Source organism: Pinus tabuliformis, chromosome 2_2, assembly GCF_031772625.1.
Source record: "Pinus tabuliformis cultivar Carrire ecotype Pingquan chromosome 2_2, CPIR1, whole genome shotgun sequence".
In the NCBI taxonomy this organism is placed as follows: domain Eukaryota; kingdom Viridiplantae; phylum Streptophyta; class Pinopsida; order Pinales; family Pinaceae; genus Pinus; species Pinus tabuliformis.
Genome location: NC_142300.1, coordinates 157,108,057 through 157,126,496, shown reverse-complemented (window position 1 = coordinate 157,126,496; position 18,440 = coordinate 157,108,057). Strand labels below are relative to the sequence as shown.

Here is an 18,440-nt window from a genome sequence, read left to right as displayed (position 1 = left end):
TCCTCGTCCTTCCATCAACAAAGCAAGGTATTTGCTTACATTTATTGATAATTTCTCACGGTATACTTGGGTGTATCTTCTCAGGGCCAAATCTGAAGTTTTTCCACACTTTGAAGATTTCAAAGCACTAGTTGGGACACAGTCAGAGAGAAAGATCAAAGCCCTCCATACAGAAAATGGGGGGTAATATGTTAACACAACACTTCAGAAACTTTGCCTTAAGTCCGGCATACAGTTGCAGCACATAGTTCCATACAATCCACAACAGAACGAAGTTTCTGAGAGAAAGAACCGATCTCTCAAAGAGATGGATTCCTACATGCTGCATGCTAAGTCAAGGATCAAACCTCCTTTGAGGCTTGGATCGAAACTAAACCAGAGGTCACCCACTTCCATGTTTTGAGCTCCCGAGCATGGGCCACGATCCCCTCTAAAAAGAGGAAAGCTCTTGATCCACAGAGCATTGAGTGCATCTTTGTTGGATACCCTGATGGTGTGAAGGGATACCGACTCTTGATTTCCTCTACGAACAAGCTCATCATTGAGAAAAGTGTCCAATTTGAGGAAAGTCTCTCACATGCAGCTCAATTGCCACATGCAAATACATTTTATCTACCTCATGACTGAGCTGATGACTTATTACACTGAGATGCAGATACAAAGCATGCAAATGCCGAGGTAGAGTATGCATATGCAGAGACAGAGTCTTCAAATACAAATCTAGTGCATGCATATGATGATCCACATCCAAGCCCAGATCGGGCTTCCAGCAGTGAATCAACTTCCCTTGTCATAAATAAGAGAACAAGGAACTTAAGTGAGATATATGCACAAGACCACCCAGCTGCTAGAAATGGTCTTATGGGGGATAATTTTGATCCACGGAGGACTAGCTCAGATTTTATTGAGCCTCCTCTTGCCCTCACTACCACTGAACCAATGCCATCCCGACATTATCATTTGGTTCAGTCTTTTGATCCGTAGTCGTATGCTGAGGTTGTTGGGCATCCCTCTTGGGAGTCTGCCATGGAGGAGGAGTAAAACTCCCTCCTCGAGAACTAGACGTAGGACCTAGTCCCCCTTCCTTCAGGAAAGAAATTTGTCTGATGAAAATGTGTCCACACGACCAAGAGTGCTGTATATGGGCAAATCACCAGACAGAAAGCTAGGCTAGTATCCAAAGGCTTCCAGTAAGTGCATGGCATTGATTATGATGAGATCTTTTCTCTAGTAGCAAAGATGGATTCCATACACCTTGCACTTGCCATTGTAGCTGCCCAGGGGTGGGAAGTACATTAGATGGATGTGAAGAATGCCTTTCTTCACAGAGACCTATCTGAGGAGATCTACATGGAGCAGCCACATGGTTTCATTCAGGATTCATCTTTGGTCTGCAAACTGAAGAAGTCTCTCTACGGCCTTAAGCAGGCCCTAACAGCTTGGTATGTGAAGATGGATTCTTTTCTCTTATCACAAAACTTTGAAAGATGTAAGTCTGAACCGAATGTTGACATGCTCAGGACACATGAGTCTCTTCTTATCTTAGTTTTGTATGTGGATGATCTCCTGATTATAGATAGCTCAGCTTTAGCCATTGCTGCAGTCAAGAGGACCTTGCATGATAGGTTCTTGATGATGGACATGGGTCCATTACACTTCTTTCTTGGTCTTGAGATCAGCCAGGATGCCACAAGCATCAAACTCTCTCAGGCTAAGTATGCACGGGATCTCCTCGAGAGATTTCACATGACTGATTGCAAGCCAGCACTGACTCCTTTTCTATCTGGGGTCCGCCTTAAGGATGGAGGTGACACTCCATTAGCTGACAGTACTCTATACTAATGGCTAGTGGGGAGCTTACTGTACCTCACCCACTCCAGACCAGATCTCTCATATGCAATAGGGGTAGTTTCCAGATACATGCAGGAGCCGCATGAGCTACACTGGAAAGCTGCCAAGCACATCCTCCGATATGTGCAGGGCACCATCACCTTCGGGATTCACTATGCAGCAGGTACTGCATTGAATCTCCTTAGCTTCAAAGATTCTGATTGGGTGGGCAACAACATTGATTGCAAGTCCACCTCCGGATATTCACTAAGTTTAGGGTCTGGCCCTATTTGTTGGTCGAGCAAGAAGCAGGTTGAAATTGCTCTCTCTTCGGTTGAGGCCTAGTACAGAGTAGTCAACATCACCATTCAAGCTTTGCGGTTAGAACACTTCCTCACTGAGTTGGGCATCCAGTTCCACCAGCCCACTGTCATCTGGTGTGACAACCAGAGCACTCTCAAATTTTGCAGGGATCTAGTACAACGGTAGCGGACGAAGCACATAGAGATCCATATGCACTACATAAGAGACTTAGTACATGATCGGGTCATTGATTTGTAGTTCTGTCCTTCAGCAGAATAGACTGCAGACATCTTCACCAAGACATTCATTAAGCAAAAGTTTCACTCTCTGCACGATCGTCTTGGAGTGAAGGACACAGTTTCTTAGAAACTGTCTTTTCTTCCTCTTTTCTTTTGATTACATTGTATTTTGAAGGGTGGGTTCCCACGAGGTTTTCCCTCTTTCATCAATTTTAGTACAAGTTGCACTATATTTTGGGTGACCTTTGGCCTTAGTTTCCAGGGCCCATTTTCTATTTTTCCCCATAGTGGTGTTCAAGGGGGTGTTGGACGTACTACGCACCTAGGACCTTCAAAAATGGCACATGCGGACACTTAGTTAGAGCATTCATTGACATGCAAGGCTTCAACATTGGAATCTTCACCAGATTGGCACCTTTGACTATCCATGCATGCATGGGACTACATGCAAGATCCTTTCTGCATGATTTAGTCCCTGATTTGCTCCTCCTTTCACTCTGCAACTGGCTACTTCTCTCCGAAACTTGCTATAGGTGTCGAGTCCTCTCATTGATCACCACTATGGCACATTACCTTGGGATCTTCACCCAGTGATGCGTATTAGTTTACTCTCATGTAGTATATCATGAACATTATAACCTATTTTTTGTTAATATAATTCTTTTTGTTATTTTTATTTTTTTATTTTTTTTAATGTTTATTCTCTGCAAATCTATGTGTTCAACCTTTACTAGCTAGATTCATTTGTGCAGGTTTTCTAACACATTTTCAACCTTCTCCTCTTCCACATAAAATTGAAATTCAGACTTGGTCAGGCCTGGAACATCGGCGTAGAACATGTAATCCTTGGGAATTTCTTTAATTTCCACCACAGCAGGTTCCACGCCCTTGTTTTCCTCATGGCGCTGGTCATATGACTGCCTGAATGAGATTGTGATCTTCTCCATATTCTCCGAGAAGTGCAGTAGGGGTCTCATAGCCATAGAATGATTCAAATATTGGTACCATCTTGGGTGATACCACTCTACCACCTTAATCAAATAGACTGAAACCCATATTCTCATAATATTCCTCCTTTTCTTCGACCTTTCCTTCCTTCTTGGCCTCTGGATCGGTTGTTGCTACGGCAGGAGCTTCGCTGCCACTGCTACTAGCAACTGCTATGGCCACCCCTCCACCTGAGGGCACCAAAACAAATTTCTCCCTTCTAGATGTTATCACTTCTATTATGTCTTATCCTTCAAGTTGAATTAACATGAAATCCATTTTATCATCATCGACATCGGCTCCAGTTGAGCTGAGAATATATTTGATGTCGTCTGCATTGGGATTGGTGTTGTTGCACCCAGTACAGTAAACAAGTAGGCCACTATAACCTTCATCCTCGCCTTCTTTCTTCTGCTACTTTCTTCTCTCCACTTGAAAAAGTGCAAGCCCAATCAATCAAAGCCCTTACCTCCTCATAAGGTACATTTAAGACAAGGAAAAACCTAAAGTTGAAGAAATGAATAACATTTTAAGAATGGTTTAAAAGGTATTGGAAGCACCTAAATATGAAATATTCACTAAAACCAAACCAATTACCTTCCCAAATGCTTCATCACACACCACCACATCACCCTTTTTTAGAGTACCATTCTGCACAAGAAAAGTGGCTACTGGTCCTCTTGACTTGGGAGAAATCTTCAACAACAATGTCTTTTTCATTTCGATATGGATTGGCCTTCAACTCTTGCAATTGTATTGCGATAAAATTCAACCTAAATAAGCACATAAATCTAATCAAAAAAGCAAAAAGATACCTGAACAATATTTGAGTTTGCAGATCATGCAGGAATGTTCTTGAAACAACATTCCATTTATTCTCACATCTTGTATCCTTAAAGACCCCTTTACCTTTAGAGTTGTAAGCTTCGAAAATTTGCAGTTAAAACCTGCATCTCCACTTCACCATCTAAAACTAAATGTGTAAGATTGGAAGTTGAAATGACAGGTTTCAGTAAGCCAACATGGTGAGCTATAGTAAGTTTCTGAAGAGATGGGCAATGAGAAGTAAACAAGCCAAAGCGTTATATGTGAATTCGATATCTTCAAAGGAGCAGGTAATGAGATGGTTGAACCCAGGGAATTGGGTTGGAATTGTGTGAGAACATGGTTGGAGATTCCGGTAGTAGAAAGACTAGTACATGAGAAAAGGGTAGGTGGTGGTATATCCTTTAAAGGGGAAACACTTAGAATGAGGTGTTGGAAATTCCTACAGGAAACATACCACACGCATTTCCATACACTTTGATGACTAAACTGCAACTTTTTTTTGTCTTAGCCCCTTTGGAAAATGTCGTTAAACAAATGAAAAGCCTCTAGATCTAATGAATGAAAGACTAGGATATTGGAGATTATATTCTCCACCATGGTCACTGAGAGTGCATTTGGATCTGGGCATACCCAAACAGAGTTGAGAAGAAGATAAGGGGTGAGAGTGAGCTGCTGAAATTTGTTGTAGAGGAATCTCCATTTTCATAAGAGAATGAAGCATCTAATTGCTGCCCTAATTGGGATTTTGGAGTTTAGTAATGACGAGGTAAAGCAATGCATCTAGGAGCTTGGAGAATGTATCTACAACAACTAGCATGATGCTAAGAAAAGCAGAAAGAGGGAGGGCAGAATGAGAGTTCAATATAGAGAGCGAATCAAAGATGGAGGCAGAAAGAAAATGTGTCTACAAGCATTTTATTTTTCAGAAGTAGAAATGGAATACTTTGAATTCTATGTCCCATGCCATGTGATGGTGGTGGCGTCTTGGAGTCACGACACACTAATCACCTCCTTGTAATTACAATGTTTAACTTCTTATTGAACGAATAATATTACAATTAAGAGCTCATAAATAAAATGGAATACTTTGAATGTTGTGTCGCATGCCATTTGATGGTGGTGGTGACTTGGAATCACGACATGCTAATCGCCTCCTTGGTAATTACAATGTGTAACTTCTTATTAAACGAATAAAATTACAATTATAGCTCTTAAGTGACTTGACGAAGTAAATCATTATATTGTTAATTGAAAGCACATTTTTCCTTATCACAATTTTGCTCAGAGTGAAAGATCTATTTTCAAAGTTAATAATTTGATAAAATGTTGCCATTAATGTGGGAGCAGAGCATTGTTTTTCAGATTTTGGTGGAAGATTTATCTTTTAAGTGAAGAATGTGATAAGAAGTTGTCATTAATTTAAGCCAAGAATAGTTTCCCACTACCTAATTACTATTGGATTATTACTTTTCAATTTTATATTACTTAAATTATATTTTAAATATATAAATTTATTTAATTATTTCAAAAGAAATTAAAATATTTAAAAATATATTTTAATTTTAATAATTAAAATTTACAATTCTAATTATTATAATAAAATTTTGCACTAGAGTTTACATAAAATAAATGAGAAAAACATACTTTAATAAATCAATAAATAAAACAAACATTAATATTGCATTTGTGTTAAGTTTTTCTCTCATTAGATTACATTTTTCCCACCTAATTTTTAATTTTTTTCATTTGTGTTTCTCTTTCCCTCTTCATCTCCTTTTTTTAGTCTCCTCCAAAGTTGGAAAATTTATTTGATTTATCAAATTGATTTATAACATTTATAATGAAGTTCCCTCCAACTTAAAACAATAACTTTATTTTACTTACTTTGCACATGACTTGAAAAAGAGAATTATTGAATAATTATTCTTGGATACAATTTAATTGATAACATAATTTTACAATTTTCATTCAAATTATTATTTTAGGATTTACATTAGGTGCAGTTTAACTATTCGAAGTTATTGTTTTTTTGCTAGAATTTGATGATAAATTTTTTATGATATTGTGAATTTTCGTTGCTTAAAATGCACTTTCTAAAGCAAATGGATTCAAGGCCTTCAAAAACCATATGGCACTCATAGTTCATATATTACAAAATTTAAACTTACCATTCTCAAAACTTTCAATAAAATTTTGGATGAATAGACAAACTAATAAAAAAACTAAACTTTTACATCATTAATATAATGTGAAAAAATTAAATAGATATAAATAACTTTTCAAAAAAAGTGCACAAATGAACGGTTGAGTAGGGCGGGGAAGTAAACCAATGATTTAACATATAGAAGTGCCTTAACAACACACTTGATCATCGTCTATCCAAGACCCCATGGACACAAAGTGAATGCTTCTTGAATTTCTATTAATTACTAATTTTTTGAAACATTTTTTTTAAGTTTTGTAAAATTATATATTAATCTCATTTTTATGTAAGAAAAAAATATTTATTGAATATTTTAAATTTATATATTTAATTTTTGATTGGTTTAACTATTATGATGGGATTTAATTTTCACATTAACACAAATCACATATTGCAACATTTTGAATACTCTATGCAACTTTAAATGATTTGTTGCCCAAGTAGGTCGTTTGTATTTATTACTATTTAAAGTGATCACACTAAACAATGGTGTAATCCAAACTCTAACTGCACTACTACCTCACCACTTGTTCTTATATTAGATTGAATATCTTCCATATCTGATGACCACCATTTTTTTTCACCTATCCATCTTTATTTCCTTTCTTGGCATTGGAAAAAAGGACATGACGCAATGACATCCCACATAGTCAAACCCCTCGACACACTAGACCTTTGAAGAGGTACTCGACCTCTAAGCTCGTTCCACTAGTTGGCCTCTGAGCCCATTCGACCAGTCAATCTCCGACCTTCAATTATACATTAGAAACCATTTATTTCAAATGGTATTGTATATATTCGAAGAGTAAAACAAACCAAAACACTATCGGTGTACCCTTTGCACCTCTTGGTGCAAATGCTAGTTTATTCTTCTTTATCACATGGTTTCTAGTGGAATCGATGCATGGTTGGATACTCAAATATGTTAGGGTATTTTTATGAGGTTAAATGTCGATTGGGTAGCTTCAAGTGAGTTTGGTCAAAGGTAGATGAGTTTGATGTTTTGGCTTTTTTTGTGTACTAGCCATCAAGTTGCATCTTTTTTAGCGGTTGTATTCTTTGTGAGAAATATTTTGAAATTTCTAGTTGGATTCTGAGTCTGTTCAATTGGAGGGGAAGTAGACCAGTCAGGACCTGGTAGTTTTCCTCAGGAGCCCCATTCCTTAGCAACATTTTTCAGTTCCTCAACCTTGGCCCTTACAAGAGATGCTTCATACCTGCTTTTGTATATTTTGCTTGAAGCCTTCCCAATTTCTCGTTAGATTTAGAATCTCGCAAAATCAGGAACTTCAAAGACTTTCAAATGAACCAATCAGAGGTTTCATTTGTTAAAAAACATTGTGAACCTTCTAAAGGCAAATGTTTCCAGGATTTTTATGGTTTGCATCCTTTAAGGGAAATCACTGTAAAATTTAAATTTACTCCATGGCGCAAGATTAAGGCCTTTGACTTTATTCATGCAAGATTGCTTTGACCTTGAGGGATGCTTTGACATCATTCCAATAATTGTAGGAAAAAAATGCTTAGTACAATTCTTTAGTTAGTTTCTAGCACATTAGATCGTTTGGAAACTTTTTATATAGTTTTTTGAGCTAATTCTAGTGTTTATAAGACTGAACTTTATACATTCCATTTAATGTCCATAGTTGTCCCGAGAAACCCCATTCCTTAGCATCATTACAAAAACCTATAAAAAGTGTATCATGGAGTGGTAAATTATTAAAGACTAATAAAAGTATAATGCAAACCACTCCAACGATCTAGAATATGTCATGTCAATGAATCAAAAGTTGAAAACATAAACTTTCTTTTCTATCCTCCATCACAAAATTTCTTTCGAACTTGAAATAATTGTTTATTTTTCAGCCACAAACAAAGATCTTTTTTGTGTGTTGTACCCACTTGGTTAGGTGGAATTACCATTACTACAATATTTGGTTGGGTTCTATAGATCCATGGACTTATTGAATTTAGTATGGTAAAATCAATGAGATTGTTCATGACCATTTTTTACTTGCAGAAATCTCCAAGGTGGCTCCTGAGTACAAGGTGAATGCATGAGACAAAGAAGGTTCTACAAAAATTGTGAGGATGGAGGATGTGTCAAGTATGCCATGATTTCTAGAAAATTCTTTACATGTAGCATTTGTGAATTTCATAATATAATTATGTTTAGGATTTCAAATGTTCAAGATTTCAAACATTTTTCTAATAAGGCATGATTACTCCTCAAAATTCTTATTTGTGAATTGCACTCTTGAAGTCTGCTAGAGTGGAAAAGTTTATTCTAGGAATTTCTACAATATTACATTGCCATTGGGCTCATATATTTATTTATATTTTCAACTTAGGTTTTTCTACTTCATTTTGTAGGTTTTTTTACTTCATTTTGCATCCATGTAATAAAACAACATAGCTTGAAAATGTGTTGTTCATTGATCCCAAGGATTAACAGTTTCACCCTATACCATATCTTTTGTAGGGATCAATCTGTCGCTTTTGGAAATGATCATGGTTCCTTTTGAGTTCACCCACATTAAGTTAATAATAGTTTTGTTCATGTGCATAATTGTTTGAGAGAGCCTTTTTCTTACGCTGAGAGGAAATAATATTAATTTAATTTATTCACAACAACAATTCTACTTTTGAGTTAATCTGACATAATAGCCCATGTGAATGGCCCTAAATTTCTTGAAGAAAATCATTAATTTATTTGAAAAAAATATTATTCACAATTTAGGTTTAACAAAGAGCTTGACATAAATCATAACATAACCACCTCACATAGAGTAGTTAATCTAACATAGCATTCTGTTTAACAACACCTTAAACTTTTTATTTCTTGTTTTAATTTTTCTATATAAACGCATGTTAAAGGCCAAGCTTGCAAAATTACGACAATAAATGCTTGCTTCTCCTACAAAATCTTGGGGGAGAGGTGCTAGTGAAGGCTTTGATGTTAGTTAAATTGGAGATTCTTGTTTTGGACTTGTGGGGTTTCCATAATTTGGAAAGTCAACTCTTTTGAACAAGTTTATACGCACCTTCTCTGAGGTATGTTATCTGTTTTAACAACATTTGCATGTTTGTGTATTTCTTAATGATACTTGCAGTATAATGAAAACCACTCCAACAATCTATAATGTGTCATGTCAATGAATCAAAAGTTGAAAACATAACCTTTCTTTTCTATCCTCCATTACAAAATTTCTTGCAAACTTGAAAGAAATGTTTATTTTTCAACCACAAACAAAGACCTTTTTTGTGTGTTGTGCCCACTTGGTTAGGTGGGATTAACCTTACTTCAGTCTTAGCTTGGGTTCTATAGATCCTTGGACTTATTGAATTTAGTATGGTAATAGCAATGAGATTGTTCATTGATATTAAGTAGTCAAAGATAATTAAGTAGCTATGAGAGACAGACAAAAGTAACGCATATGAAATTGTCTTGTATAACATAAATATTAGTCAAATTTTAGTTTGCAAATTTTGAACCTCCTAAAGACAAATTCTTCCATCTTTGTATGGTTTGCATCCTTCTAGGGAAATCACTGTAAAATTCAAACTTACTCCATGTTGCAAGACCAAGGCCTTTGGCTTTATTCATGCAAGATTGCATTGACCTTAAGGGATGTTATAACATCATTCCAATAATAATTGTGATTGGCTCTCTTCTTTAGGATGGTGCCCATAATTAGAATGGTCATGATGGATCAACTCCATAACCCTAAATGCGATAACAAAACAATGTAGAGTGTGATGGCATAGTTGAATAACTCAACAAAATGGTGTATGGAATTTAATAGTCACTTCAGTCCTTGATGCAACCTACTTATACTATTGATAATCTAGTTTTTCATGAGCAAACCTTTTTATTTTTCCACACTAACAATTTATAATCTTGGATTGAGTTCCCATCTTAAGCTTTACTTATCATCGAAATACTTGTTCAAACCATCATTTTCTTGTGGATCCTTTTATTTTTGTTGTACATCAAACCATTCTTAGTTATGTGAGTTGTAATACACTTGAAAGTTGAATTTGTACATTATTGGTCTTCACCTACTAATTGACAGAGTGTTGATCTCTCTATATTTGTGGTGTTTTATTCACTTTTATATTACGCATGATCTTATAGTATTTAATTCTATTTTGCAATATAAATGACCATTTTCAAAATGATCACATATAAAGAATCCTTTCGATCCAAATCCTGATAAAATAATTTGAATGCATGTGTCCAATATTATCAAAAACTGCTAAATTTTTACTTTACACATTCACAATATCGAATAATGTTCACATAATTTGGTATATCCTTTTTTGGGCAACTAAATAAGTTTACTTGGCTATCATTTCCAATTTTCTTGGGTATATTTATGATTTTTACTTTACACATTAGAAATATCGAATAATGTTCACATAATTTGATATATCCCTTTTTGGGAAACTAAATAAGTTTACTTGCCTTTCATTTCCAATTTTCTTGCATATATTTATATGTTTGCTTACTTTTCCTATTAATTGGTTTACAAGCACAAGTTCTTTGCTATGATTATCTTACTTCTCCTTTGATTGGACAAATCAAGTTAAGAAGTGGAATTGAAGCATTGCAAAAAGGAGAATAAGAAAAATTGTCTCAGTTGGAGATCTCACTTTTGGGGATAATGTTAACAGGTAATCAACCCCTTCTCATATAATTGTTAATTTTCTTGGATTTCTTCATTCACAAGCATCTTGTTGTTTAGCAATTTTATTTTAAATCTTGTATGAAATTCTTCTGTTCAAATCTTGTTTGTTGACATTTTGCATTCTCCTCTTAAGTTGGCTTCATAGGGAGATTGTTGATGTTACTGAGGATCCCTAATACTCTCTACGTGTCAAAGTTGTAGAATCTCTCCCCAAGTGATCCTAGCTGCCAAATAAGCAGTTGAATAACTTGAATGTTCTATTGTATCTCAAATATATTTTAATTCTTGTTGTAAGATTATTTAATTTTACTAATTTCCAACAAATGACCACAAAATTAGGGTCAATGGGACTGTTGAGTATAAAGGTATTAATACAAAGTGGGAGTTCATAAACAACTCCTTGTTGGGTGTAGGACTTACGGTTAAGCAGACTCCTTCAACACTTAATTGTCAACTCGGGGGTTTCGTAAACTTAGAGACGAAGCACAAGAAATGCCAGAAATGATATGAATTTTTCCAAACTCTATTCATACTTCCTTAATTACAATCTTGCAAAATTAAAAAAGAAAGATCACCCAGCAATTTACACCAAAGATATTCTAGTGCTGGAATATGAAAGAAAGTACTTTTGCAAGAAAATACATGAAAGGAATTCTCAAAACCTCTTGCAAACAATCTTTGATTAATGAAAATGTAAATCTGTGTTTATCATCAGTATAATTGTGTGCCAGGTTAATAATTGGACCCTTGAAGATATCTGCTTGCTTATAGATTTTCTTCCCTGTACTAAGTTATTATTCCTGTACTTCTGCAATGTGCTTGCACTAGTACTAGAACAAAGCTTAGGTGTTGGGAGTATATTTTACGCTTGTACTGAAGATTTATGTCTTCATGCAGGAGCTCTAAGCCTCAAGGCTAGAGCACTCTATTCTTGTATCAGGAGATCGATTCCTGTACCGGGACAGAGGTTCCTACACCAAGTTTTCCAATCCTTCTTTCGAGAAAATAAATAATGTGTTAACTAGGAAAAAGAGCTTGCAAAGGTGAAAAAAAATTCAAAATAAATTCCTCAAACCAAAAGATGCTTCAACCAATCTTAATGTCTAAAACAAGAATTAATTTCCAAAGTCAAAGCACACTCTTTCTTTAATTAAGGAACTTATGCATGTAATCTAAGAGATCATTCAATTGTGACAGTAGGCTTCAATCCTATAATAGTTATCCACACGAACTTATCTATATTCATAACCTTCTGAACTTAGAAAGATTTCCTTTAAGAATCATTACACATAAATCTGATCTTTCCTAAATAGCATAAAGTGCAAGCACAGACTAGTGTGTGTTGCAATAACATTCTATTTCTTATTATCATAAGTATGTTTAATTCAAAATATCAAAAGAACTTTTGAATAAAAATCATGCTCTTTAGAATCACATTGAGACTTATCAAATAAAAATAAAAGACTATTATTGTAATGAACTAGAAGAATAGGTATGAGAGACTGTAAATGCACTAGTGCAGGAATGTGTGCTTGCATGATCCAGGAAAAAATTGAGATTAAACTTCAAATCAAGAAACCATAAAATTAAGCTTCAGTCGAGCTCGCACACCACAAATCCATCACACTATAATGAAATCAAATTCAAACTTTGCAAAAAGATAAAAGAAGCATCTATTTACTTCACACTTTGCATTAAAAATAATTAACACACCTTAATCGAAAAAGAGAAGAACACAAGGGAGAATGAGCTGGGTTGGCTGGGCCCTAGCCAACTAGCTTGTTTCCCTGTTTAGGAAACGTAAAGATTTAGCTCTTTAGTCAATGCATTAGCATAGAATTACAATGCAAGATCGAGGAATTATGGCATAGTTCCTTTCTATTAATGATCAACAAATATACATCATGAATTCAAATCCAGCCCAGAGCGAGGGCAATACAACCAAAATTACAAAAAGGGCAGAATCACAGTATCCTTGTTATAGCTATCACTCCCTACCATTTTCTATCTAAGTCCTACATTTTATACATTCATTCAGGCCTGCAGCCGTAACCAAATTACAACAAGCGTTCCAATCTGAGCCTTTCGGCTATAAAAAAACAACAATAACAGCTCGTGCTAAGCCTTTCGGCTATAAAAAAAATAATAATAACAGCTCATGCTAAGCCTTTTGGCTATAAGAAAACGCTATTCTAGGTATTCAGTCGATGACCTAATATCCACCATTTCCCTGATTTTCCTCTAAGGTCCGAGCCCAACTCAAGTTGATCGTTCTATAATACAGTGTCTGCATGGAGAGGTGAGCTGTCATGGTAGTTGAAGATTCACCAACAGTGCAGGAATCCTACCTGCACTCGATCATGCTAACAAGATGATTAATTCATTGTCTATCAAATAATTATAGGAAGAGAATTATTAGTTGCAAAGATTTAAAGGTATTAAATTTATGAAAATGATTAATTAAGCACATTCGTAACCCTTAAACATGAAACATAAAGCTAGTGCAGGAAGGGACATGATTCTTGGACTAGTGCGGGAATAGGGGGTTTGCAAGGTTAAAACAGAGGTATAAGGTTATGGTTTTGAAGGGAAAAAGGGTTAAAAAATGAATGAATTTAGCCTACCAACATCCTCCCCTCCTTAAGTTGTTGTGGGTCCTCACAAAACCTTTATGTGCTACAAAAAAACCAAAACATAAGGGTCTCCCTTTTATTCTGAACTTGTATATTGATCCCTGCTTTCATTAACTTTGCCTTCCTGCTTTGAACCATTTTAAGTTTCTTGGTCAACTTCTTAATACGTTCATAATACTTCGAAGCCCGATACTTCCATATCTTAACTTGTCATTTATTTTCCTTCACCTCCCCTACCAACTTTGTGTTTGCTCATTTATGATCTTTATGCTTCTCTTCCATGGCTCGATTTAACACCTCCAGGCCATAAACATGTTGCTTGAGTTCTTCTATCCAATTGTTCAAACAAAGGGCGGAGTCCTCCACTATCAATATTTCGGGTGCATACTTTTCAGTAGTCGATTCCAAACATGTGCCATCATCATAAGGGTCAAATTTATCCTGGCCACCTTTCAATTCCTGCATTGTAATATCATCAAGGGTTTCCACACCCAAAATTTCAATGTTTCTAAGGGACTCAGGGCCCCGCATTTTTACCTAATCAGGGGTTTCAGTACCCTGCTCCTTAGAGTTATTAAGGGATTCAATACCCTACTCATCTATCTCACCAGGAGTTTCAGTACCCTGCTCTCCAAAATCGTTGAGGGTTTCAGCACCCTGCTCATTCATGGCATCAAGGGTTCTAGTACCCTGCTCTTCAAAATTGTTGGGGGTTTTAACACCCTGTGCCTTGTCATCCATTTGACCCTCTTTTGGCTCCTTACTTGTACTCAGCATCACCTTTATTTTCTTCATTCTACCAAAGAGGACCGACAATGTTGTGTCATCTTCCTTCTCCACATAGTCACCATCAACCACTGTATGAGTCGTTGCTTCAGTAAGAACCGAAAGATTATCTTTACTTGGCAAAGCAGGTGGTGAGTCATCCAATAGTATCAGAGAGGTCGAATGAATGTGACCTACCCTTGAGGAGGTAGTTCTCTGCCTGGCCGACCTCCTCCTCTTGGTGGGATGCGGGGTCATTGTTTCTGACTTCTTGTTTTTTCCTGCACTCTTCTTCTTAGCCAACTTCAGTTTTTCTAACTCTTCTTTTGAGCCAACTTTTCTGCACTTTTCTTTTGAGTCGACTTCTCTACTCTCTGCCCCTGAAACTCCTTCAAGAATTCCTCCCAAGTCACATTTTTAGCTTCCAGTTCTTTCTTAACTAAGATTGTGATCAGCCCGTGGTGATATAATTTGTATGTGGCCTGATTGGATTTTCCTTTCTGAACCCCTTTCGCCATCTTTTCTAAACTTCTGAGAAAATAATATGGGAAATTGATGAGCTTACCAGACTCAAAGTGCAAGAGTAGGCGTATGTGGTAGAGGAAAGTTAGTGAGTAGCGACCCTCGCAAGTAAGGAACTTTTGCAACACATACAGGAGATCCTTCCACTTCCTGATCATATTGTTCCGTTGGAAGCCATTTTTCTAGTCCACCTTTTGCTTCAGGTTGACCACAAACCGACGCCACAATTTATTTTATAACTTCTCCTTCTTGAACCATTTATCCCCTACTACTGGCAACCATGTAGCCTGAGAGATTCTTCTGTTACTGTAAATTCTAATGAACCAACCTTGGCTTGGCTTGGCTCCCATCGAAGATCCGAGAAAATGTTATTGCCACATCTGAGTCAAACCCACCAAACTTCTGCAAGAACGGGAGGAACCTAGATTCCTACAACATTGCAAGACTATTCCTGTACCCAGTTGTTTGTTCCATCTCTATGGATCGTGGCTCAATCCTTACAGGTACCATTTCTATAAGAATTCACCCACTCTTCGTTTAAAAAACTATATCACAACAAAAAGAACTCAAATGGTGATCAAGCTACACATCCGTCGTCATATCAACCATTTCCCAAAAGGTCGTGCTTCATTATTAAAATTACACGGATGTGAATGTGAATTAGTGCAAGTACAGGTAGGCGATGATGATTGGGAGAGGCTGTGGTTTAGACAATAATTTCACATAACGGTCATGCAAGGTTGGACATGGGGTGAAGCTATTATTATCAGGTGATAATTTTACCAAGGGAAGGTAAGTATTGGATTTCGGGAGAATCGTACCGCTCCGCATTTACTCCATGATTTCACATAAGGCGTACTTAGTACTCATTGAAAAGATAAGATAGCCTAAAATATCCTTGTACTTAAATTATTTCTTCCCAATTTAGTAAATTATGAAACAAAGTGTTAATCGTAATACAAAATGAATATCATGATCTGCAAGTGGTACAATTATTTTTCCTGTACAAAGGTTCCTGAAACAAAAGATAAGCTTCAACACACATTTTTTTCTCCACCAGGTGTTCCTGCACTAGAACATGTGTTTTTGAACTCGGTGCACTTGGCAGTGAGGATTCATGCACTGAACGTGCCTGTACTGAATGTGTTTGCACCAACCAATGTGCCTGCACCAAGCATGCTTGCACTACCCATGCCTGCACCGAATATGCTTGCACTTGAACAATTCCTGCTGCATTTATTTATATACTTTTTTTATTTTGGATTTTCCTTAAATTTCATTTCAAGAGATAAGAAATCAGATTACAATAGGCTGGCATAGCCACCTACCAACTGAAGTTCAGACTGCTGCTACACTTGCTGCATGAAGTCTTCCTTTATGATGGGCTGAAAATATACTTTAAGCTTATGCCCATTCACAAGGAAAACTGAATCTCGCCCATCGATGGTTTTGACTTCTACAACCCCATTGTTGAAGACTTGAATTACCTCATATGGTCCCATCCAATGAGTATGGAACTTCCCTTTAAAATGTTTAAATCTAGAATGATATAGAAGTACCCAATCACCTTGTTGGAACTGCTTTTTCCTGATAAATTTGTCATGCCACTTCTTGTGTTGTTGTTGCACCAAAGTATTTTGTTGAATAACATCCCTCCAAAATTCATCCAACTCATTTAGTTTCAATAGATGTTGTTGTTGTGCCTCCAAGAGATCTAGACCCAACTAAACTGTAGTCTTGAAAGTCTTTATCTAAAACTCAATCGGCAAAAGGACTTGTTTTCCATACACCAACTCATATGGTGTATGCCCCATGATGTTCCTATAAGTGGTTCAATAAGCCCATAAGACTTCAGGAAACCGACTAGCCCAATCGTTCCTGTGCATGTTTACTATTTTGGTGAGGATGGTTTCGATCACCTTATTTGTAGATTCCACTGACCATTTTCTTGCAGGTGGTACGGTGTAGATTTCTTGTGTCGAATCTTATATTGATTCATGACTTCCTGTACCAAGTTAGAAACAAATTGTGGTCCATTGTCAGAAAACATTTCTCTAGGAACACCAAATCTAGTAAAAATTTCATTAAACAAAAAATCAACAACAACTTTTTTAGTGGCAAAAGAAACAACTTTAGCCTCTACACATTTAGTAACAAAATCAGTACAAACCAAGATATGTATTTTATTTAAAGATGTGGTATTTATGGGTCCTAAAAAATCAATAGCCCATTTTTCAAAGGGCTCAATCATGACTTGAGGACATAAAGGCATTTCATTGGCTTGAACAGGTTGACCCATTTGTTGACAACTATCACAACGCCTAACATATTATTCGACATCCTTAAACAAAGAAGGCCAAAAATAGCCAGCGCGTAAAATTTTATATGTTGTTCATTTGTCAGCAAAGTGGCCACCGTAAGGTTCATCATGGGAAAATTTTAAAATATAAAAAATTTCTTCCTCTCTTACACATCTACGAATAACAAAATCTGGTCCACTGTAAAAGAGGTCTCCCTGTATCCAAGAATATGAAGCACTTTTTGAATAATATTTCACGTTTCACGAGCGGATAAGTGAGGTGGTGTCTTTCCGGTGACTAAATAGTTGGCTATGTTAGCAAACCATGGAGATTTTGCTGACATAGAAAAAAGATGTTCATCAAGGAAATCATCATTAGTGGGAATTGCTTTGCCAGGATTATTTAATCTAGAAAGATAATCAACTACAACATTAGACTTTCCTGGCCTATCAATAATTGTAACATTGAATTCTTGTAATAAAAGTAACCACCTAGTCACTCTACCGTTAGTTAAAGGTTTATTCATTAAATATCTTATAACAGAATGATTAGTATGCACATAAACTTCATATCCTATAATGTAATGTCTAAATTTATTAATAGCAAAAATAACGACTAAAAGTTCTTTCTCAGTCACTGTATAGTTAAATTCGGCAAGTGAAAATTTTCTACTGATGTAGTAAATAGCATAGGATTGTTTATTCTCCTCTTGTCCTAAGGCTATGCCAATAGTAGTGTCTAAAGCATCGGATGAAATATGAAATGGAAGGGACCAATTTGGTCCTCTCAAAACTGGTGCCTGTACTAATTTTTCCTTCAATGTTTCAAACAACTGTTGGCAAGTCGTGGACCAAGTGAATTCACTATCCTTAGCTAGTAACCGAAAAGGGGGGTAGCAATCTTGGAAAAACTTTCAATGGATCTTCGGTAATAACCAGCATGTCCCAGGAAACCTCTCACTTCCCTTTGAGGTTTTGGTGCAGGCAAACGAATAATAACTTCAATATTAGTAGGGTCTACCTAAATACCTTTGTCAGAATTCAAATGACCAAGAACCACTCCTGCTTTGCACATTAATCTACATTTTTTATCACTCAAAGTAAGATGGGCCTCTTGGCAATGTAAAAGCACTTTTTCTA

The 18,440-nt window shown here is 36.3% G+C and overlaps 1 pseudogene; it reads right to left on the bottom strand.

Moving 5' to 3' along the window:
* Positions 1 to 3,404: 3,404 nt before the first annotated feature.
* On the bottom strand, positions 3,405 to 3,754 carry LOC149191895 (large ribosomal subunit protein P2B pseudogene; annotated as a pseudogene).
* Positions 3,755 to 18,440: the final 14,686 nt, after the last annotated feature.